General features: G+C 39.5%; 1 long non-coding RNA gene across 1 annotated transcript in view; it reads left to right on the forward strand.

Annotated features, from left to right (window-relative positions):
• Positions 1-13,904, forward strand: part of LOC149312344 (uncharacterized) — a 29,606-nt gene extending 15,702 nt beyond the window's left edge. The window contains exon 3 of the long non-coding RNA XR_016281402.1: positions 13,828-13,904. This is a non-coding gene — a long non-coding RNA (uncharacterized LOC149312344). The remainder of the gene's footprint in view (positions 1-13,827) is intronic.
• Positions 13,905-25,066: the final 11,162 nt, after the last annotated feature.

A 25,066-nucleotide genomic window follows, 5' to 3' on the forward strand; every position in this document is an offset into this window, starting at 1 on the left:
GCCTTATGGGACCAATGGCCATCCGGTTGGGAGTTGGTGCACTGTACTAATGGTACTGGTGTGCTGATACGTGCTTTGGCAATCAATTTGCGCATCTACAAAAGGAATGGGACCAGGGGAACCGTGCAAACTTGAAAGTGAAAGTGCTATGGTGTTGAGTTTGAAGTTCCAGATGGGAAGAGCTTGATGGCTTGACAGCCTAAGGATGCTCTTCCCCAGTCCTTGCACTAGCACCACGGTCTGCACTCCCATGAGATTCTCCAGAGTTTCTGCCCTAATCTGGACCAAAAGGGGAAAATTGCCCTGGAGCACAGATTGGATCCATGTGCCGTCCATTTTGATTCATTTATCAACTAAACAGCACAATAAGAGAACAGGATGGGCACATTTCTGTGCAGACACCACCATAGTGGTTGACTGTTTTTGGTTAACTCCCTTTAAAAACAAAAGCAAAACCCCTTGCAGATTTGGTATTTTCTTGCCGTCCAGGAAGATAGTTTTCAAAAATGTTTTTTCCAGAGCTTACAGAATCTTTTGCTAAAGTTTCTTTTATCAGTTCGGTGGGGTGCCAAGAGCCCAGGAAACAGTTCCAGGGGCTCTGTTGTGCTTGCAAGCTTGTTATTTTCTGCTGCACAAGGCAAGTGTATACAAGTGGGAACTGTTGCAATTTTCTTGCTTAAATAAAAGGGAAACCTTTATTGAACACCATGGGCTCAATGACCTGCCACCAGTTCCAGACTGTTTACTTCTTACCCCCTTGCTCTTTTGCTCCCAGACAAGTGTTTTCTTTTGTAGGAGAGAAAGCCTTTAAAAACAGATGGACAGACTCTCTGAAGGTCACCTCAGTTTAACATGGAAATTACTCAAGACTGTTGGAACTGCAAGTAGGTCAGGAAAATTTAGGAAATCAAAAGAAACAACTATTTGCTTGTTATTCCTGTATGCCCTTAACTCCGAGATACATTCTTTATTCTTTGTCTGCAAATCAAAGGCATCAAAAGCTGCAGTTAAGATGAACAGTAAAAGAAGAAAATATCTGCTTGGATATACCCACATTGTGCAGTTACAGCAGTTTGATATCACTTTAATTGTCCTGGTTTGGCATTCTCTTGTGCATTTCTCTTAACTATAGCACAAGAGCCTGCAGGCAAAGAATTTTATGTATTTCACATAATTGTAAATCCCAGGGTTCCATAGGCTAGAACCATGAGAGGTAAAGTGTTATTGAAGTGATATAACAGAATAGTCTGAAAACAACCTTGCTTGTTCTTCCTTGCTCTGATGCAGGCAGGCTATGGGAGATGTAGTTCTCTCAAGGCTTATTGAAAACATTTCTGGTGGATTTTCAGAAGAGTTCCAAAGTTTATTGCAAGGTCAGGAAAACTTCACAGGGAACTATGAGGAAACCTGCATAAAATTGGACTGCACACATTTTCCCCCTTGGTTTTTGAAGGACAGCAGCTGTATTTAAAACATCTGGCAAAGCAAGTTTTCATTTAACAGAAGAAATCATTCTAAGAAAATGTATAAAATGGGAAAGAACTCTTAGACAAACATCCAAATGCAACTACTTTTTTTAAAAAAATAAAAGTTCACATTTTTTTCCTATGGTTCATTCTCCCTAAAGAAGTCTATAGGAATATTTTTTATTATTATTTTCATCAATCTCAAGCATATTGGTTGAGTAATGTGCCCATTTTAAGAAGCCCATTAAAATAACGTCCTCATACCTATAGCCCATTGCCTTCAGCAGTAAATGCCTTTCTGTTTAATTCAGAAGGACTGCTTCCATACTGCAGAATGCAATTTGACACCTCTTTAACTAGCATGACTACAAACTATGGAATCACGGGATATGTAATTTGTTGTGGCACCAGAGCTCTCTGACAGACCAGGCTAAATATCTCACAAAACTACAAATCCCAGAATTCCATAGTGTTGAGCCCTCGCAGTTAGAGTGGTGTCAGACTGCACTAATTCTGCCGTGTAGTTGCAGCTAAGGTAAAGCAGTACAATTTGATGCCCTCATTACATGTTAAATTTGATCAGTATAAGGTAAATATATCTCTGTTTCATGTTCTCAGACTGTGATCATCTAAGGTATCTTTTGCCTGCTTTAGTATTCTGCTTACCCAAGCTAGGGGCAAAAAACAAACAAAACAGAACAAAACAGCCCAGGTTTTGGTTAGGTATTGCAAAGGTACCAGACAAGTGTACCTGCTAATGGAGATAATTGTAAGGTGGAGCAGTTGTTGTGTTCCAACAAGTTCTACTACTTCTTCTCCAAAGAGGCTGAATGTGTTTTTCAAATTTGTCTCCACAGCCACATACATGAGTCGTTTGCTTTCTTTATTACTATACCACCCAAAAACACCACAGACAAAGATAACTTTAGGGAAAAGATTCTCACACCCCCATCTAGCCTATTTAATGTTAATATGTAATACTCCTGTTAATAATATTTTTAACCAAATATTGTGATAAATGGTGACTGAAATAGTCAAATGAAGCTGAAGTAGTAAAGGGTGCCACTGAATTCAGAAGGTATGTACCATGTTATAAACCTACAGAGAAAAGGCAATGTGCCAGTCAAAATATATGTTCCCGTTACTCCAGTATGCTTATGAAAGTCCATGTAAATGGAGGCCCCTTCATTGTGGAATGATCTCTAGATGCGTACAGAAATTCCCTCACTAAACAATTTGAGACTTGAAGATGAATACAGGAGAGCACTTCACAGTAAAGAATTTGTGTCCTATGAGCCTCTGTAAGTCCAGGATCTGATCCTCCATATCTATTAGTCATATGTCTGTCCCATTGACGTCCCCCAAAGGGGCACTGGATCCATTGCTCAGTATGCTTAAGCCAATGAAACATATAAAGATAGATGGTTCAAAAACCTTACTGTGTAGAAAGGGGTACTTGGTGATGATTCGCAAAGCAAAAAAAAAATGTCCCAGTTACTATAAATCATATTTAAAGCTTCTAGCTAACATGGTGTTACTGTCTGATTGATTCTCCCGGGCTGGATTTGTAACTCTTAAATGTCTGAAATCCTGCACATGCTTATGGTAGTCACCTTGCATTGCCCTTACCTTTTGCACATAGCCAGCATTCACTGAGTAACACATTAAAAGCTCAAATTTACTCTTTTGCCTTTATTCCCAACTCTAAGGTTTTTGACCAGAGACATAGCTGTGTTAGTCTGGTATATCAGCACGCAAACTTCTTTTTCAGTTAGTGTCAACGGTGCTACAAGAGTCTTCAACCAAGTCGATGTATTCTAATGTTTGCATAGAACCCCAATATACATAAGCCTGCTCTAAGAATGTTCACCAGATCGGAATTCAGCTCAAAGCCCAAGCTAACTCAGTAAATTGCCTAACCAAACACAAGCTGGATCCTGGATGAAGCTTCACAGGGGAATTCAGATATGGAAAGTTAGAATGAAGTATATTGTATATCTCATTTCTGGGAAAATACTTAGAGTAGTAAAAAGACAAGCAAAGACAGAAGACTGTAATTTCTTCTCTGTGTTTCCCCCACAGGAACACAATCACATTGTAAAAGCTTCTTTTTTTAGTCCAAAAACAATCAAGATCCATCTAGCTACAGTAAAGGAAGGAAATACCCACATTGTTTTCTCTTAGCTTTTCTCAATATATATATATATATATATATATATATATATATATTTGATTTGATTTGATTTGATTTGATTTTGAGTTCTTCAGTTTGCAGTGATTTTCATTGCTCAAAATCTAAAAAGTGTACAAGAGTGAACAAAAATAGTGTACAAAAATGAACAAGAGATTGCAATACAGTTGAGGAATGCAATGTGTCTCATTCCATTCATTAGCACAGACTGATGTCCAAGACAAAGCAGTGTTTTCCATTTAAGCTTTAGAGTGAAGGAGTTAACATAATGTGGATTAGAACAGCAGTCCCTAGAATGTATTAATGTGCTGCTCTGCCCCATCTAACATCTTCTAAATCTTCTATATTTGGAGTTTCTATGCTGCAGAATTAATGCAGTTTGATATTGCTTTAACTGCCATGACTCACTGGTATGGAATTCTGGGATCTGTAGGTTTGTAAGGTATTCAGCCTGGTCTGTCAGAGCACTCTGGTGCCACAAGAAATACAAATACCAAGATTCCCACAGGAGGGATTCCATGATAGCTAAAGTGGTGTCAAACTGTATTAATTCTGCAGTGGGGCAGGACGGAGCCTAAGATGAATTGGTGATAACATCTTTATCTTGTTACACTGAGGAACCATGTTAGATTAGAACTTTGCAGATAGCCTTGTGTGTCTTTAATATGTATTCATTCTGAGATCAGCACTCAACTGTTAGTTTGAGAGCATGAGATGTTAAGAGATTCATCTGTAAAACGTACATTGCAATTACTGTAGGGTTGCCATGTCCCGCCTGGGGGCAGGACATTCCCACTTTTCAACAGGGTGGGGAGGTGCCATCCTGGTTTCTTCATTGACCCGGGTTTGTCCTGGGTTGGGTAAGCTGCCACTGCAGCGGCTGTGGCCACTCCTTTTGGCCGAGGCGAGTGGCAGCTCCTTCGGCCAAGGCGTGCAGTCACTCCTTCAGTCGAGGGGTGTGACCGCTCCATCAGCCGAGGGGCGGCTCCTTCGGCTGAAGCACATGGACGCTCCTTCGACCGAGGGGCGGCTCCTTTGGCCATGGCACGGCTCCTTTGGCCGAGGCGTGCGGCTGGCACTTCCGCTTGCCCTGTGTGCTCTCATATGGCTGTGTGCAGGGCTAAGCAAGAGGAATTCCTCCTCCTGAGGCTGGCTGGCCAATGGCTGAACAGCCCGTCCCTGCTGCAGGCAGGAGCCTGTGACTGCTGGCAGGGGGCGGGGCTGTTCTAGCTCCAGTCTTCTCCCATTGGCCAGCCAGCCTCAAGAGGATGAGCTCCTCCTCTATTTAGTCCCGACGTGGGCCAGGACCGGCAAGGCAGCAGTGGGCAATTTTTTCATGTGTCCTCCATTTAAAAAAATATATCCTACATTTGGGGCTAAATTTTGTCCTACACTTGTCCTACATTTTTTTATATTTGTCCCAGTTTGGAGGTTGACAGTTATGGCAAGCCTAAATTACTGGGACCTATGCAAAAGTTCTTCCTGGTTGATTGGGCTCTTTATTATGTATTCAGCTCTACAGACATAGAAGGGTACAGTTCCATATACAAAATTTAATCCCACAAATACAATTAAATGTGCTTTAGTTTACTGAAATGGATTTGAATCGGGTGGACCTCTAGAATGGAGCAGCTCTGAAGTTGCAGATGCCTTCAAGAATGACTTTCTTTAATCTCTAGTCCATTAGTTCATACATAGAAGGTAACACCAAAGGGATACTCCTAGGCACAAGCTACATTTTATGTTATTAGGCAGTGTGCAGCTCCCTTGTTTCTTGTTTTTGTTTTATTTGGGTGTGTACCACAATACACAGGAATGGAAAGTTTAATCCTTCACTTATCAGCCACTTCCATTCAGAGATTTCTGTGCTGAGTCACAGTTTTAAAAGAAGGTATGCAAGATGCTGCTTCCTTTACATAAATTCTGAAGTGACTGAGGGTTTATTATTTTGTTGTTTCAGTCTTTCATGCTCCACATTGCTCATGGCAGCACAGGGCCACTCCTTCTTCAGTTTCCTGGTATGACCTCAATGACCTTCTTGATATATCCTGGGAGCAATATCATGTCATGACAGATCACATCACATTGGTCCCATGGTATCCGGGAAAGAGCAGTTCCTGGAATGCCTGAGGAGCAACACCATGTCATCTTGTTTTGCTCCAGAGACATTACAGGAAGTGCAGCTTTTCAGGAAGCTGAAAAGAGAGCACTGCATTTCTGTGAGCAGTGAAAAGAGGCAATGCTCAACTTTCACTATTGGGAATCGCTCAGCTGTTAGTAAGACTAAGCAGGGAAAGTAGCAAAACCGAGAAAATAAATTGTAACCCTCATTGTAAGGAATCAATTTGTTGCTGTTGTGTACCTTGAAGTTGTTTCCAACTTATGGAGACCCTAATACCTATCCATTTTCACAGAGAAAGAATCATTTGGGGAGTTATTTAGGGTGGTGCATATTGAAGCCCAACATTCATCAAAATTCCTCCAGACATTTTGTCTCAGTAAAGCTTCTCCATGTTCCACTACTCTACACATAAGAAACACTTTATCAAATATTCTGCTTTAGCAAGGATGCTCCAAGTCTGCATATTGGCATGATAGTTTCAATGTGTACACTTAGGCTCATAAAAGCAGAGCTTGGAGGTACTTATCGTATATACTTGACTATAAATCAACCTCATGTATAAATCGAGGGCAGGTTTGGGTGCCAAAATTATGTATTTTGATATGACCCTTGCATAGGTCGAGGGTAGAATTTAGGGGCATATAACAAAGGATCTAAAGGATGAAGCAAAGTAAAACAATGTCAAATAACTTCCAAAATTTAAGCAGACTTACTGTAAACCTTTGTGCTCACTCTTAAGGCTGGATGGATCAGTGCTTTCAGGGCAGATTATGCTCTTGATTTTCACCATGGGATGGTTCCTTCTTTTAAATAAGAGTTAAGATACAGTATTTACATTGACCCGTAGATAAGTCGACTCAGGTTTTTGGGGTCAATTTTTTGACCTAAATTTCTAGACTTATACATGAGTATATACAGTAGCTACAAATAAGTACCTTCTAAGTACTTCCTTCTCCACTAACTAAAGTATTACTACATTACATTACATTATGATTGTAACTACAACTGGTGCAAATGGAATTCAAAGTGCAAAAGTAGTTTGTGCTCAATTAACTTGGATGATGAAGAGAGACAGGCTAGAATCTTGTCCTTCCCAATAGACTCAGGCAAAAAGAAACTGCTATAGCCTCTTCTAGTTTGTCTTTTCTATCTCATAAATAACTCTTGCTAACTTGACCACTCTCTGATGTTGCTTGGCTGCACATGCCCTAATTGTGAAATGGAGAGTGTATGTGTGTGTGTGTAGAGAGAGAGAGAGAGATGGGGTTTAGTTACATTAAATAGTAGAAAATAAATAGCACATGGTTCAAATGTTGTTGCTGTTTTAACAAGAAAATAAACTAAAAAAAAAAAACCTTAGACTTTGAAAAGTGGGAAAGTAAAGGTTTTACAAATATGACTATAATGATGACCTCCTAGTTGGTGCCTTGGAATTAAAATTTTAAGTAACTAATTTTTAAGCATAACTTCATAAGCTGTGCTGTAGGAATAGAAAGGATATTTTAAAAGTATTTTAAAAATGGTTTTTTAAAATATGTTTTGGGAAACCTAATAAGATCAGTGATGAAATTATACTGTAAAAAAAATATTTGAAACATGGGACTTATTCTGTACAAAATTCACATGGGACATTTTTATACCCCCCCCCCCAAAAAAAAAAAAAATGTTTTCTGCACAGCACAAAAATGCTGAGCAGAAAATATTTCCTGTGGAACAATACCATATGTGAATTTGGCACAAAATAAGTCAACTATAATTTTTTCTACACAAATAACAGTATATTTTGCACATAAAATAATATTTCTGTACAGAAATAGCTCTTTCCTGTGAAGAAAAATGTTGTTTAGTTTTCTGCACAACAATACAACATGTGCATTTTGCCCAGAATAGGTCCTGAACTAGGAATAATCTCTGAAACAGTATGGTTTTCAAAGACTTTCTCACAGCAGAAATAAGATTGTTCAGATTAGTCACTGCTTCTTATGGGAACAAAATAAACAAAACCAAAAACAAAATAAAACAAAAAACCAAACATAGGCATTCCTACTCTGCTTCAAAGAAATGCTCACAAGGAGTGAAAAATTCTTCAAATATCTATAGAGGGTGTCTTCTGAAAGCCATACCACCCAAGCTTTGTCCATAGCCCTAGGGTGTCTTTGTTTGTCTCAGCTCAGAACACACTGGAATGGCAGGTTCTCAGATGGGAGGTATTTGAAATACTTAAAACATTCAAACTATGTTTGGAGTACTTTGCATCAAACAATTTGATTGACTCTAATTAGTATCTTGAATGATCCAGCTCCATACATGCTCACATGAGCCAATATTTAAAAAATACAACAGGTGGAAGATGAAGTGGCATTTTCTAAATCTATTACATATGTTTGGTTCCCCTTCACTGCTCACCTTTATAAACTGTTCACAATAATGACCTGTCCGCCCCACCATATTGTTCCCCCAATGCTCTCTTAATAAGGGCATTTGACAATTTTGTTCAGCTCATGATAAGAATCTAATAGTGTGCTTCTCCTGAATCCCACTGCTTCTGCCAGAATTAATGATCCCTCCTCCTTCCTGCAGATCCCTGTTTACCCTAAAACCTATTCCAGAGAGCTGGTAAACACCTCCAAAGTAGGTGATTTGGCACCTCTGAGAGCTACAACAGGAAGACAAAAAGGCATAAAGCATCAGCTCTGCTGGCAATGATTAACAAAACTGGATCCTGTCCTGTATTCTTTCAAACCAAACGAATTCATATTTCCCCCCCAAATCCATGCAACAGTTATTTTGTGGGAAAGTGCATTTCTCCAAATTTTATCACTCAAAAGTGCACATGGTGAGGTACATGGCAAGATCCTGCATTGCACTGGTGTAGTGTAAATGTGCTGCATGTGGATCTACACTACATGTCCATTCTTACTCCAAGGCTATTTAGAGATTGGTGGAGACCAGGGCATATTGGAAAACCATCTGGCTGTGTCCCTATATCCAGATGCAGAATCATCTATAGAGAATCCACATTTATTACTTCTTTGATTGATCTAGCTGAAGCCAGGATGGGTGGGAGATTTTTTCTCATTAAGAATGAGAATTTACCCCAATCCTCCAAATTCAAAAGCTGGAGCAAGTGAAACTGATAGATTTGCACATCTTTAGCTGAAATTTTTTCTGTGACTTTGAAGGAAACTTTGAAGGAAGCTTTTCTCAAGTAATGAGATAGACATGCACACAGGTGAATTTCTAAGGTCATTGATAGGGTTACTGGAATTGTTAAAAACAATAATTTCAAAAATAATAGCACAACTTGATATGATATCCGGGCACCAAACATAATCAACCTGAGGCCTTTTTAATATTTGTTTCCAGGATTTCACCCTCACGCAAATGTATAAGCTAAAGTAAATATTATGTAATCAAATCTTGGCAAGAGGCCTTTGTGTCACTCAGTATCCAGTCAATCCTGCGCAAGATTAGTAAGATATGTGAATGGTACAGAAATAAAATGAAATGAAAAATTCTGGACTGTTTACACACATACCATGCTATTTCCTCACACAGAAAAACCTACTATTGGATGATTTGGGTACTGATTTTGAACCATTTGGGTGAAAAAAACAGATGATGATGATGATGATGATGATGATGATGCTTAGGAATATATTCACTTATTTTGAAGGTTAAATAGTACCCAGTAATCTTGAATGTCCAGGGTGGGAGGGCATTGGCTTGCAATGGTTATTAGGCTGGGCCAGCTCCAGAGACTGGTGCAGTTGGGCATCTGCTATGACCTCAAAAAGTATCAGTGGGCCCACTGGTACTGCCTGCTGCCCATTGCCTACTGCCAGGTTAAGCATGATACTTGAGGTATGATATGATACTTGAGGTGGCCTGTGTGTTTGTGCTACACTGATGAACCAGACTCAAGAAAATGTGAATAGTCTCCTCAGCCTGGCATGAATGTATGCATAGCCTCTCTATTTTGCTCCTGCAGATAATCTAAACATTTATTTATTTATTTATTTATTTATTTATTTATTCAGACTGACATTCTCTTAGTGAACTTCATAACTGTTTTCTTCCAGTACTGAGCAACAATGGAGTTGGAAGGCAAAAGAAATTTTCCAACCTGGACCATCTTAGTTCTCCAGTGTCTGATGCAGCCCCGGTGGTGCAGTGGTTAAATGTCTGTACTGCAGCCACTCACTCACAAACTACAAGGTTGTAAGTTCAGTCCCAACCAGGGGCTCCAGGTTGACTCAGCCTGGCATCCTTCCATATGTTGCTAAAATGAGAACCTAGCTTGTTGGAGACAGTTAGTTTACACATTGTGAACCGCATAAGTTCACTGATAAGCAGTATAGAAATGTACTTGCTATTCTTGATTCTTTCACAGCTACTTTGCCTCAGTGGTGTCACTAGGGGTATTCAGGGTGTGTGGACTGCACTAGTTGACATCCCAGAAGAGGGATGACACCTGGCTGAGTAGCCACCCACACCTCCAGGCCACACACAATGGCCTGTGGCAGGGAGAGAGAGGCCCAGGACACCCTTTCCTCCCTGACTGGCATGGCTTTATGCATGTGTAAGGCCATGCCAGGTAGGGAAGGAGAGCCCCAGGGCACTCCTTCTTCCCTCACCGGCTTGGCTTTGCACATGTGTAAAGTTGCACCAGGCAGGGAGGTGAGGGTATACCCTTTTGGCCCTGCCCCCTGAAACCCCACCCCCATATTATGTGCCACCCTGCTCTGCCTGCAGCCTTTGCCCTCCTTCTGCCACCATCAACAACAGTGTACAGTGCACCAATATCATACGCGGGCTCTCCTTATGCTGGAAGCCACACCAGAAAAAACCCTGGCGCACCCCAGAAGTATTGGGGCGCACGACCGTGGTGTACACCCTGTGGTGCACCACAGGCATGAGCCCCATTATCTCTAATGGCGCTTGAGCATACACATTTTCCCCCTACACAGGGTGGTCCAGAACGGATTCCCCCCATAAGGGAAGGGCCCACTGTATTTATGTTAGCATACCCAGCCAACAGAATTCCAGCCTAAGGATTCAGTCTCTCTTTCCACTGAAAATGCTGGTCAGAATACTGAACAATAAAAGACTTTTTTAGGCCCAAGTAAGCGCATATGGGAGAATATGGTCTTTCAAGTAACATAGCTTCAGGTTCTAATAAGTAGCACTTAGAATTTTGCCCAGAGATATACTCGTAGCTAGTGAAGCTGTTTTAAGAAGTGTGTTGCATGATCTCCATAACTAGTCCCAGCCAAGAGTCTGTCCAGAAAAAAAAGTTTCTGAAATATTTCAAAGGCAGCCCCATGCATAATGTGTTACAGTGATACAAATGGGACATAACTAGTAAGGCAAGTGTCACCATGGCCGGATCAGGCATCACATCACAGTTGTCAGCTGTGATGGATTTAACTTTAACCACCATGACTCAATGCTATGGAATTCTGGGATTGGTAATTTGTTATGGCATCGGAACTCCCTGATTAAAAAAAGGCTAAATAGCTCAGAAAACTACAGATCCTAGAATTCCCATGGCATTGAGCCATGGCAGTTAAAGTGGTGTAAACTGCATTATTTCTGCAGTGCACATCAGCCTTCCAAAACACTGATAGGAATTTATAGCCAATGCAATGTTAGGAATGCTGCCTCTAGAAAAAGCTTTGAAAGCTTCCATAGCCAAGGGATGCTCATACATCTGATTTACCCCATGACAAATTTACATTGTGAAGCTTCATACAAAAGCACTCATTTTTCTTAATGCTCCTTTCAATAAGGAACAGTGGAGTAATGAAGAGATATTTCACCTGTTGGGAGAAATGAGTAATGAGCTACAGTGTATTTTCCCAGTTGCATAATCTCTGGCAATGAACCAGAACTTTCATTTTGTCACTGTCATAACCTGGGATATCACAAGAAACCATGTTAAGAGGCTTACGTATTCAACCAATCAATTTCCTCTCAAAGGGAATGTGAACACAGATTATTTGAAATGTTGAACATTGAACTAAACATGAGACCACACAATAAGCTTTCCCTGTAGGAAGTTCCAAGTATTTCCTGACCTTTCTTTGCCCTTACTTCCCTGATTTTAATCAAGATATTAAGGTTCTCCTGAGCCATTCTCAGATAAGCAATGGCTGGGAAGTGAGGCGCTTGTAAAATCCTTCCTCAAATAAGAGGTGACATTTACGTCCAAATACTTCTCTGTCTTGAATTAAGGTCCAGCCTAGAGAAGAAGTGCCAGCTTTCTGTTGCCTGTCCCCAACATACCTTGATTTCCCCAAAAGCTCTCTCTGTCTTAGGGATTAGATGAAATGTGGAAGTGGCCTTCACCTTCATATATCCCCCACCTTCCCTGATCCTGGTTATTTCTGCTTCCTGCAAGCCTAGAGGAGCAAAGAGCTCTCTGTCCTTAGAGGAATTCCAACCCCAATGCACACAAGGCCATACTTTTAAAATATGTACTGGAATGCAATAAAAATATCTCAGGGTGTTTTCGGATTAGTCTTTTATTCTGCCAACTGCCTGACTCATTCAGATAATTTTACTGGGTGTGTGTGTGTCCACATGACATCTTCGACTCACAACCATATGGAGTTTTCCTATGATTTCTTCCACCTTTTTAATTGCCACAAATATTGTTAAGGAGATTTGTATCTGTCTAGATGGATGGATAGAGAATTACAATTGCATAGTTGCAAAAAGTAACACTACTTTATGCATAACACATTATCAAATAGGCTGTATCTGCACTTCTGAAATAATGCAGTTTCACACTGCTTCAACTGCCATGGCTCTATGTTATAGAATCCTGGGATTTGTAGGTGGCTGTGGCACCACAGCTCTCTGACAGTAATCTAAATATGTCACAAAACCACAAATCCCAAAATTCCATCGCATTGAGCAATGACAGTTAAGGTGGTGTCAAACTGCATTATTTCTGCTGTGCAGATGCATCCTTAGATTCTTGAACAGAAACTGAATCATAGTTGATGTGAACTCTAGTCAGTAATATTCGGCAGTCTGTGAAGGAAGGAGCTACTTGTATTTTGAATGGTACAAAATACTACTTCAAGAAGACCCGCAGTTGCCATAAATGAAATGAAGTCCTGACAACCTACTCCTGATAGAGCCTCTTCAGTAAGATAGACTTAAGGGCCTCTAGCAACAGTGACCAGACCAACTCAGCTAGCTCAAGATGGAAGCCTGTTGATCAGCAGGGTGAACAGTAGTGCAGCAGAATCTTTATTCTATCCCAGACACTCATCTCAGATCCAGCAGTCTGCAGCACATGACACCTGGTGAGAGGAATGGAATCTTGAATAAGACAGGATAGAATATTTCCACAAGGCTTTGTGGGTTGGTAGCATTGGGGTCCTCCATCTACAAGCAACCTCAGATGTCTTAGGCCCCAGCCATGTGATGAGGGGGTCTCTCTACTCTTTTCATTGGTTGCATGGGTGGGGGACCAGTACATGGAGCTCCTGAAAGTACAGAAGTGTGGCTGTGGTTCTGGAGACAGGACATTTCCCTTTCCCTGCACTAAGCAGTGGATAAGGGGAACTGTATGGTGCTTGACATGTGAACAGTGGCCTGGCCCAATTTGGACCCAATCCAGCTGTTTGCATGCCACAAAACCCATGCTAACCCAGGATTTTGGGGAAACACTGGGGCTTCCTGGGGCTTTGCTATCTCTGGGGCAGAACTGGGTTAACAGGAGAACCCCACAGTATTTCACTGGAAGTCACCTTGCTGCATACAGACAGCACTAGCATCCAGGTGGGAACAGAGATTTTCGCCCATACAGAGAAGGCCTTAGCTTCACTACAATTACCTTTTTTTCTTCAAAATATTAATTGTCATGGTCTACCACAGAATGATGGGAACTGTTGTTTGATGGTGAAGAATGTTCTGTTAAAAATCTTTACCTTCAGTTTCATCATAGAGTAATAATTTCTAGCATTCCATGAGAGAGAGAAAAAGTGGAATTATTTTCAAACTCATAGTAATTTAAATAAATCTCTTCTCAGCATTGGAAACTAAGAATAACATTCTGATGATGCCATTAAGACCTGCTCTATCAAACTAGTTCTACAGAGAGTCAAGGATCAAGTCTCAGGTAATTACACTGTAATAGGACATTATGCTCTAGCCATAAAGCCACTTCATTCCTGACTCAGACTTATATTTCTGTCCTTAGTGGATTGGTTAATCCAGCCCTGCATAACAATTGCCAGATTTAGAAAGCTGCCTGGGATATGCAACATTGCTATTGTTCAGGTTATCTTTATGATACTCTTAGGAACTAAGACAGTGACAGATTATTGATTCCTTGGTACAACCTGAGCTAATCATGAAAGAAGCTAAAGAGAACCCAAGTACATTAAGCTTTGGTGTGTTCCTCTCATCACAACCTGCTTATTATGCCAAAAGGAATTTCTGCAAGAATTAACTGTGCTTTCTGTATCCCTGCTAGGGACACCCCTGCAGTACAGAAATCAATGTCTAAATTCTTTATTTCCTTTTCGCGGACACTGAGAAAGGAGTCACGTTAGGACAAACTACCTAAGGGCAGTACTATAAGGACCATGTAACGCAGGTACTATTATTGACATCTTTCATTGATTTCCATTAAGCCATGAAAGGACCAAATTTCAGCTTTTCCTCCATGCAGTTCTTTTAAGACTCTTAAGAAATTCATGAGGCGTTTCCAAGGCTTGCCCTAAGACTCAGCCTCTACAACAGGTTGTCTTAATGACAGTAAAACAAAATGACACATGCCTCATATTTAGATCGATGGCTTAATTACCGACAATGGATTGCATAAATACATAGACACCCTAGTCAGCTAGGCAGACATGGACATGACAAGAAAATGTATATATAATTTATATCTAGTAGGTTTTCAAACCAGGCAGAAATTCAAATGATGGACTCCAGAGTCATACTCCAGTGCTGAAACCGTGGTGGATTTCTCTCCCTATCTGACTCTTTGAAATATGTCAGTGGCCACACAGTCTCTATCAGTCTATGACCTGGATCCTAGCTAGAGCAGAACCACTGAATTAATTGTTGTCTGATGAGATGACACATAGGTAAATCTCACTGATTCATTTGGCATGTTCTAGTTGGGATTATCAATAAGATTCTGGCCAAAGTACTTCATATAATAGTGGTATTTTTCACTGTCAGTTGCCATCACTCGCCTTCCAGTGAAAACAATGGAGGGCAATTGAGACAGTGGGAAACTTAAACAAATTACATTTCACTTTATTTTTGGTCAGGAATATTCAGAAAGCTATTGCTGAACATGTTTGCAAAATGTAGAAAAGAAGGTTCTGCTCAGGAATGGATTCTGAAGAATATGTTTGGCTTCTTTCCCCCTGGAGGAGTCTTTTTATCCCACTTTCCTTCAAAGAGTCTTGAGTAGAATGTGAATTCATAAGTCATTATCCCATTTATTTCCATAATATCCCCTGATATAAACTGAAAACTAGAAAATTATCCAAGGGCCCAAACAGACAGGCCAAAATAAAGCTGCTTCGGGTATGCTGTTTAAATGACACGCATATCTTAAGAAGCCAGAAGCTGCACCAAAGCAGTGCTGCAGTCCTTAGGACTGGAGCGTGGCTTTGGCATGGTTTCCAGCCTCTTAGGACTCATGCATCATTTAAACAGCATCCCTCCAAAGTGACCCGAAGCAGCTTTATTTTGGCCTGTCTGTCCAGGCCCCAAGGCTAACAAGGGACCTCCATGTGTATACACCTATGTTAATCCAAGTTTCCACAATCCAACCCTTGCATGCTGCTAGTAGAAATAGTTTGTATTGCATAGGGTAATAAAGTTAAATGCATGTAATTTTAAAATGTCATTGACTATGAACTGAAGCATAAAACACCAGCCTGTACTACTATTGCTGGACAAGTGGCAAGACACATAGCTTTGCTCGCAAATATATGTTGAATGCAAAATAAGATCTTTTTTAAAAGGTTAATATATTGGGAACATTTCTTAGAACTTGTATATATTTGAACTATGGTTTTATTTAGGAAATTATTTGGACAGTGTAATATTTTACTTTTCAAATATTTGATCACTAAAACTTTAACTTTCTCAATCAATTATGTATCCTCATTTGGCAGAAGAAGTTCTAAAGAATATGCCCCGCATTCTTTTTGGTGGCTTGCTTATGTTGCTGACATTAGCCCCATTTAATTGGCCCCTAGACACATGATTAGATAGACAGTAAATACAGCTGACCAGTGCATGCATAATTACAAAACAGCAAGGTAAGTTCGCATTGGTTTAATCTCATTTCATCCCTGAGGCTTTATCACCATTTGGCCTAGTTCCCTTTATCCATTCCAAGATGATAACAGCTTTATTTGGCAGTGAATTAAAGAACCAAATAGATTTGTGTCACTATATAGGTCACCTACAATGACTGTGTTTTATGTGATGCTGTCTGCCAACAAGTGCAAAAAATCCACTGGGAGATAGTCAAGGAAATGGGGAAATAGAACTACAGAGACTAACCAGACGCTTAGTTTGCAGAAACACTGGAAAGAACATAATTGAACTCTGTCTTGCTGAGCAGTCCTTTTGCTCCCAAACATATTGGCAGGAATGGAAAAAGGCTTGCATCCTTGCGTTCATATGACTGACAGAAGTGAGGCAGGAGAGTCTGGAATATATACAGAGACATGCAAATGTGCTTACTTTGATCATTTCTTCAGGTGACAGAATTCACATGAAATGCGAGTTAATTTGACTGAGGATGGTTACGATAATGAAGAAGAGTCCTGCTGGATCAAATCAAAAGCTCATCAAACCTGTCATTTTCTTTCTACAATGAACAGAATGCCCTAACTCAACCAGATGATTATTGGAAGGCCTCATGCTTGTCAATAGCACAACAGCACCTTTTCAGAGTAGTTATGAGTATCAATACAGAACACACAGAGACCTGGAAAGTCAGAAATTCTAAAAACTTAACTGGATTTTATTGTTAACCTGATTTTTATATATATATATATACTATACTGGGACATATTCAAGTCTTTGGTGTTTATTTATATAATGCTTAACACCTCAGGACCAGCATAATAAAATGTCACTTGACTCCCAGCATCACATGAACTTGTCTGGTTGGATGCTCTACTTGTCATGATATTTATTCATCCATTTATTTAAATATTTATATATCCCCTCATATCCAAAGGTCTTACAGCACCAGATAATAAAAGGAGAATGTGAGTTATGTTGAAGGGCCTTCTCACTTTGAATTAGGTGGTTCTTTCAGTTGTGTGTTTAAGGAGGAACAAAGGGGTAAATTCTTTGTACTCTAATTTCTATCTTATATTTGATTCTATTGTATTATTATTATTATATAAGGCTTTAAGATTGTAGTAATAATGAGCAGCGCAGGCATAAGAATCAAGTCCTGCATTGGCATCTCATTTGATATATGGAATATCTGGGAGACTGCATGTGTGTTAAATTTAATATATAAATTGTTATATTGTTATGTATGTAGAAATGTGTGTGTGTGTGTGTGTGTTTGTGTGGAGAGAGAGAGAGAGAGAGAGAGAGAGAGAGAGAGAGAGAGAGAGAGATTTAAAGTGCAATTGACTTTGTCATATTCCATAACTTGCTGTTATGCTGTACTAACTTTTAAGCTGTGTTTCCTTGATATAGTAGTTACAATTCCTATGTTTTATTAGGAAAGCTGGACAGTGGAGACTGACAGGAAGAAAATCAACTCATTTGAAATGTGATGCTGGAGAAAAGTTCTGCTGATACCACAGACTGCCAAAAACAAACAAGTGGGGCTTAGAGCATTTTCAGACTGAACTCTCTTTAGAAGGTAAAACAACTAAACTAAGGCTTTGGACATATCATGAAATGGCATGATTCACTGGAGTTGATTATGATGTTTGGTTGAGTAGAAGGCCGTAGGGGGAAAAAAGGAAGATCATATTGCAGGTGGATAGATTCAGTCAAGGAGGCCATGACCCTGAATTTGCAAGAGGTGATGTTGATGACCAGAGGCCATGGACGTCTCCCCTTCACAGCATCATCGTAAGTCAAAACTTACTTGACAGCAGCAGCAGCAGCAGCAACAACAAATGCAATATGTTGATATATTTTGATTCTGAACTGTTTCCATGGTTCTATGGCTTCTATTACTATAAGTCCCAAGTGTAAAAAAAAATTTTTTTTTGCAAACTTACAGAAAAATTGTTTGATGACAAATAGTTAAGTTTTGTGACATAATAAACATATTTTACATCTTCACTGAGCTGGATATTTTGTGTGTATCAAGTGTTAACAATGTCAGTCAAATCCAAAGGTCTATTTCAAAGGCCTATTTTTCAGTCTTCTGATTTTTCAAAGATCATTCATTCATTAGATACCAGCTACAAAAATGCATTATAGCCCTGTTAGCAAAATGTTGCACAGATTTGCCCATTTCATAGAGCTGTGAGTTATTTGAATTCATACAGTATGAGATGAAACTTTACAGATCACAGTATAGCAAGAGACACTTTGATATAAGTAGGATGATGTTAGTACAGTTAAAGTTTGCTGCAGTATGTCTTTACTTACACAAAGGATAAGGTGGGATTTAATAGGAAAAGTAGCTATTCTACAGCATTGCTGCTCCTGGAGACTAGAAATGTTTAACCTAATTTGTTAACAGTCATGTCTAATTTAGGCGAGCAGTTAGAAGCACAGGATATCTCTAGCCCAGAGGGCACAGGATGAGTTTATAAAATTCACAGTGAAAAAAAATGTGCTGATGGACACTAGCCAGAGGGCTTTAAAGGTAAAACAGGGAAACTCATGCAGAGCAAAACTATTAATGGTCACTCTTCATAATGGCTATATGCATAAGAAATAGGATGCCAATTGTGAGGGAGCATGCATGACAGGATACTATAGTGCTTATTTACTGCTAATGAACTTCCAAGAGGCAGGGAGGGAACAATAAATGCATATGCTTGAGATTTTTGTTGGTCATTGTGAGAAATAGGAAACTAGACTAGGTGGACATTTAAGCTGGAATCCTGTTGGTGACCTGGGGTTTGGCCAGCATACATAATATTGAAGAAATTATAAACGGAGTTGTTTGGTACCTCCTTACATAATACCTTCAGTGGAAAACAGCTTCCCAGCACTAGAATACGCAACCATTTAATAGCCAGAGAGGGTGGGAAACATCTAGGCAGCATTCAGCTGCAGTTCTATTGCTGAGAAATGAGACTGGGTCAGTGTACTCCCTGAATATCAGGAATAGCCACTATATAACCATTGGGGCATACTCTAGCAATGTCTGGTGAGGACAGATTTGGTAGTCCAGCATAAGATATATGATGTTGGAACTTGGCTGTGTTCTAAACCTAGAAATACTTTCCATATCATCTAAGATGCAGCATTTTAGTACTGTACATACTGTTTCTATACTTTAGATTAGTAGCAGACAAACTGATGTTTTCTAGAAGAGTGGTTCACAGCCTTGGACATTCACAGTATTATACACGTCAACTCCCAAATTCCCTGGCTGGCTAGTGGTCATGCTAGCTGCAGCTTCAAGCAGATGAAGTTCAAAATTGTTCATTGGTAGTGGTTTGTGGGGCTTCTGGGTGTTTTAGCACACCTGTCCCATGTGCTGGGTAGACAAAGTGCAAAGTAAGGGCTCCCTGTGGTACCAAAGCCCTGCTTTATTTCTCTTTTGTAAATCCTGATTTTTTAAATTTTTTTTTAAAAACTTGACAGCATGGTTGACTGCAGCAAACAGCTAAATGCACTACAGCTAATTTCATAGGCCTGTTACAGACTGCCAAAATAAAGCTGCTTCGGGTCTCTTTGGAGGTATGCTATTTAAATGATGCATGGGTCCTAAGAGTCCGGAGGTCACGCCAAAGCCACACTTCATTCCTAAGCACTGGAGTGCAGCTTTGGTGCAGCTTCTGGATTCTTAGGATGCATGCAGCATTTAAATAGCATATCTCCAAAGAGACCTGAAGCAGCTTTATTTTGGCAGTCTGTAACAGGCCACAGTTAATTTTTTAGATCCTTTAAGGTTATTATCAATGGCCTATATCATATTCATTAAAAATCAATATATTTTCAGCCTTTTGATTATTAATGAGTGGAAGATTTTAATGAATTCCGTTAATATTGAATAAAGTACTTTAGTTTCAACTAAGCTTTAGCCTATTTCACATATATTTAGCTAATGTTTATGTATTTTCAACTTTTTAAACAGCATGCACAACAAAAAGCACAGCCCTGCAGCACTGGGCCAACTGGAAAAAAGATATTCACCCCTAGAGCAGTTGCTCAGTCCTGCTGACCAAAATGTATGATGGACAGAAGAGAGATCTGATTATGACATGGTGACAAGAAATGGCAGCAATGACTCAGAAGTAGGGATGTAATTCTTCCCTGAGATTTTGTTCTTGAAGGTAGCAATGAGTAATTTCAGAAATATTTTTCCGCAGTTAGAAAGTTTTTGAAAACCATAGTTTTCAAAGGCTATTTACAATTTAGGCACTCATTCTGCACAAAATTCACATATGGGTCTTTTTGCACAGAAGCAGCATTTTCTTCATGGCAAACAATATTTTGATGCAAACATCTTATTATTTTTGTGCAGAACATGCTGTATTCTGCACAGAAAATATGTTGAGTCTCCCTCAGAGAAACTAGCAGGTCTGGTGTGTTTGGGGAGAGGCTCAGTACACCCAAGCTGTTTGCACTGAACAATCAGCCTACCTAAATAAGGCGGACAGCAAACATTCTGCAGCCATTGGAAACAACATCAGTCACTCACTTTGTGAGAGATATTCAAGCCATCTCTAAGATTTCCTCATTTTTGTGAATCCAGATTACTCTTCTCCATGCCCCCTGTCAGTTTTCATTCCCCAGCTTCTAACTGATACCCTTGCTCTCCACTTCTGGAGTGCTACCTAATAACACAGTTTATCTGTTCCCCAAGTAAATTATGACAAAATGATATGTCCTGTGTAAATCAACTATATGCAAAATTTTGTTTAGGTTATTAACTGCCTTCAAGCCTGCCTTTGAGCCATAGTGACCCTGTGAATGAGACATCCCTCCATCCTCATCCATTCTTCTCGAGTTCGGCAGGCTCGGGCCCATGATTTTTTTTGAATGAGTCTATGCATCTGGTATATGGTTTCCCTCTCTTTCTATTCCCCTCCACATTTCCTTGCATTATTACCTTTTCTAGTGAGTCATGCCTTCTCATGGTGTGGTCAAAGTACAAAAGCCTCAATTTATTAATCTTCGCTTCCAGGAAGAGTAAGTTCTAGGACCCATTTATTTGTCTTTAGGTCCATTCATGGTATCCTCAGCATTTTTCTCCAACACCACGTCTCAAATGAATTGATTTTCTTTCTATCAGCTTTCTTCACTGTCCATCTCTCACATTTGTACATGGTGATAGGAAATACCATGACTTGGACAATCCTAACCTTAGTGTTCAGTTTTATATCTTTGCACTTTAGAAACTTGTTTACTTATTTCATAGCTGCCATTCCCATTCCTAATTTTCTTTTGAGTTCTTGACTGCAATCTCCATTCTGATCAAAGACTGGATGAACATATGGGAATTTTCTTTTTTAACTATTCCAATTTCCTCATCATCTAGTTTGAATTTATGTAAATCCTCTACTACTACTACTACTACTACTACTGTTTCTTCTTGTCTTTTTATTTCCAGAGTAGTATACTATGTAGCTATCTGACTCAAAATTCCTGTCCAATTCCTGTGCATTTTTGATTACTCACCCCTAGTGATGAAAGGTTACATAGGATAAGTGCCTATTACAGTATTTTCTGTTCAGAAATTAATATTGCTGCATATTTCAATGCAGAAAATGCTATTTTCTGTGCAAAAAAACTGCAAAATTTGCACAGAAATACTCCTGAACTGCAGACATTCTCGTCAGAGCAAGCTTCTTGTTGTCAGGGTTTCTCAACACTCAAAATATATGTTTTTCAACAATTTTTCAAATATTTTCAAATACCTTTTCCATCCCTACTCAGAAGGGCTCAAAACGACTAAGGGTGGGTCATGCATAAGATTTATTATGTTGCCATCATGTGTGCTTTTTCATGTGTGAGTGGAAGACAGAGAATATTCTCTTTCATAATTTTCTTGGTTCCAGCCTCTTTCTCTGATTCCTTCCTTCAGACGTCTTATTATTTATTGTACTTATATCTTGTCTTTCTTCCAGTGTGGGATCAAATACTCAGGGTATAAAAGATGTAAATAAAGCATTATGATGAATGGAAGCTGAAAGTTTCCTTTTGGTACCAGAGTTTAGTTCCTGTATTTCCATCTATGTCATGTGTCCTCTTGTTAGATGAGTTAGGAAATTAGAAGGCTGTCTGTAAGGAAATAAAGGCCTGCCAGAGTCCATTCTATTTTCCAAAAGTGGTTGTAGATGTTTGATTATGCATCTGAGTGATCTCAGCCATGGACTGTAAATGAGTATAGTTGGCCCTTTCCTTATGCGGGGGATCCATTCCAGACCCCGCTGCATAAGGGAAATTCCGCGTATGACTGAGCACCATTTAAAGCAATGAGGCTCATGCCCACAGTAGCATGGTGACATGCGCACACCATGGGCTCACACACCATTATTGTTTCTGGCGCAGCTTTCAGCATATGCTGAAAGCCATGTATATTGCACTCACGTATGACGCAGGCGCACTGTATATACATACTCATGTATAAGTCTAAAACTTTTAGTCAAAAATCAACTCAAAAAACCTGGGTCGACTTATCCATGAGTCAGTGTATGTACTGTATTTTAACTCTTATTAAACTATTAACTACCCCCTTCTCTGAGTAGTGAACGGTGAGAGCTTAGTCCATCCTAGGAGAAACTAAAAGAAGCACTATTTTTGTCTTTTTTTTTTTTTTAAATTGCTTTTGGTCTGTTTTGTAGTAGATTTTCCTGGCTACTAGTCTTGCCTTGTTGTACCTTCAGGAAGCAGTGTAAGATGGTGAGGTCTGACAAGCAATATACACGGCTTTCTCCTTTATTATCATCCCTTCACTGGCTCCCTTTTCCCTTCCATATTCAGTATAAACTTCTGTTGTTGACCTTTAAAGCCCTGCGTGGGCTGGCCTCTCTTTATTTATCTGAACTTCTTTCTCCTTACATTCCCACTCATACCCTCCGTTCTAGTAGTCAAGGTCTGCTGTCCCAGCCTAGGATCTCCACTGCTCCGTCCCGGATTCACCCCTTCTTACTTGCTGCCCCTCACTCCTGGAACCTTCTTCCCCCACGAACACGGGTCATCACTTCATTGACCACCTTTAAATCTGAGTTAAAGACTATCCTGTTCAGAAAAGCATTCCCAGGCACTGTGTGATTATCTATCTGATATTTGATTGGATAGTTAATGTTAATGTTTTTAATTATTGCCTGCTTATTTTAACCAATTCTATCTTATATTATTACCTATTGTTTTATATGTATTTTGTAGATTGTACGCCATTGGCAGGTTTCATTTTTATTGATTTGATCATTTGTATGTACAGCGCTGTGTACATTTACAGCGCTATAAACTAAACAATAATAATAATAATAATAATAATAATGTTCCTTTTAGGAGTACTGCTACCATGTTAATCTGGGAAATCTGGGTGCTGTGGCCCCAAAAGTAACTTCTCCAACCATGCATTTATTGAAACTGTGTACACCATAAACCATGCCCTCTACCACTAAAAATTAAAAATCCTAACATAAATTCCTAGCCCTGGAATGAAAATGTTCAGATTTGCTAACAGTTGAAGGACTTTCTAAAAGCTGTTCCTAAGTATGGTTTGATTTATCCTTTACAGAGGACTGTGGGATCTATGTCCCTGAAGATGTTATTGAATTCCAGTTCCCATCAGCCTTAAATAATAGTGTAGCATGGAAGCAGTAGTGGTTCACCAACATTAGCACAGGAGCACTGAAGCTTTGACCCCTCTATCCTAAAAGAAAAGGATGGGGTAGTCCACCAGACAACATGTTTAAGTTATCTAAGTATAAAACCTAATAATCTAAAGCCAGTTCCAGTTCACCTTTAACTCCTGTAGAACTTAACGCCTATTTACAGCTGGGATTTACTTATGTTAGATAAAAAATATAGTTTAGCAAATCCTGCCTGAAGTTGCAAATGACACATAATACAGTACAATATTTACTTTCTAAATGTCATGTTTAAGGAAGCTTTTACGGCACAGCATGGTGGTTGAATCCAATATCTGGCGAATCCTTGGGAACCAGGATAGAGAAATAGGTGGGGCAGGTTAAATCTCATGCTGAAAGGGCATGTTTCGAAGCATCTTGGTTTGTTTTCCTCTTCACCACAATTTCTTACACAATTAAAGGTCCTGAGCAATTATTTATTCTGTCAGCAATGCACGTGTGATCTCTATTATTTCAGTCCTACAACAGTCATAAGGAAAATGGATTAACCTTTTATTACCTACTCTGTATCCAGAGAATAGTTGTTCTCTGTCTCTTCTGTTATATTGAAATGATGGAAAATTATGCAGTAGTCAAATTTTTCTTGCAAAAAACAAACAAAAAAGACTGCTCAGACATCCACCCCCCCTTTTTTTTTTGTTGGAGTTAAATCAAACATTGTATTTGAAGATAAGACTTACTCAGGAAGTAGTTTGATTTGCAATATTGTACAGCAACATCTTATACATGAAGCTTGTTACACACATATAAATTCTCTTGAACACATAAAGCTCTCAACACCATGGGACCAGTGTCTTTGAAGAACCATCCCAAGCCATACCATCTTGTCTATAAACTAATATCTGAGGTCCAAAACACATTGCAGAAATAACTGCCCTGGATCAGTGCTAGGGAATCCTATGAACTGTAATTTATTGTGGCACCAGAGCTCTCTGACAGGAAAGGTGAAATGTCTCACAAAGCTACAGTTTCCAGAATCCCCTAGCATTGAGCCAGGGCAGTTTAAGCAGTCAATTTGGGTTATTTCTCCAGTATGTTTTGGACCTATGTCAAGTATCCTTTTTGAGCGTCCACTCTTCAGAATTTTAGGTCAGCATGAACAAGAGATAGGGCCTTCTTAATGGTTGCCCAACATGATGGAATTTCTTTCAATGTGCAGGTAGCCCCTTTTCTACAAGGCATATAGACCTTTCTGTTCAAAGTTAAATTTCAAGTTACACTTGAATTAATGTTTTCTTTGGCTTCAGTG

The sequence above is a fragment of the Sceloporus occidentalis genome, unplaced genomic scaffold (genome assembly GCF_023333645.1).
Source record: "Sceloporus occidentalis isolate IW3139 unplaced genomic scaffold, rSceOcc1.0.p SCAF_5, whole genome shotgun sequence".
Lineage (NCBI taxonomy): Eukaryota > Metazoa > Chordata > Lepidosauria > Squamata > Phrynosomatidae > Sceloporus > Sceloporus occidentalis.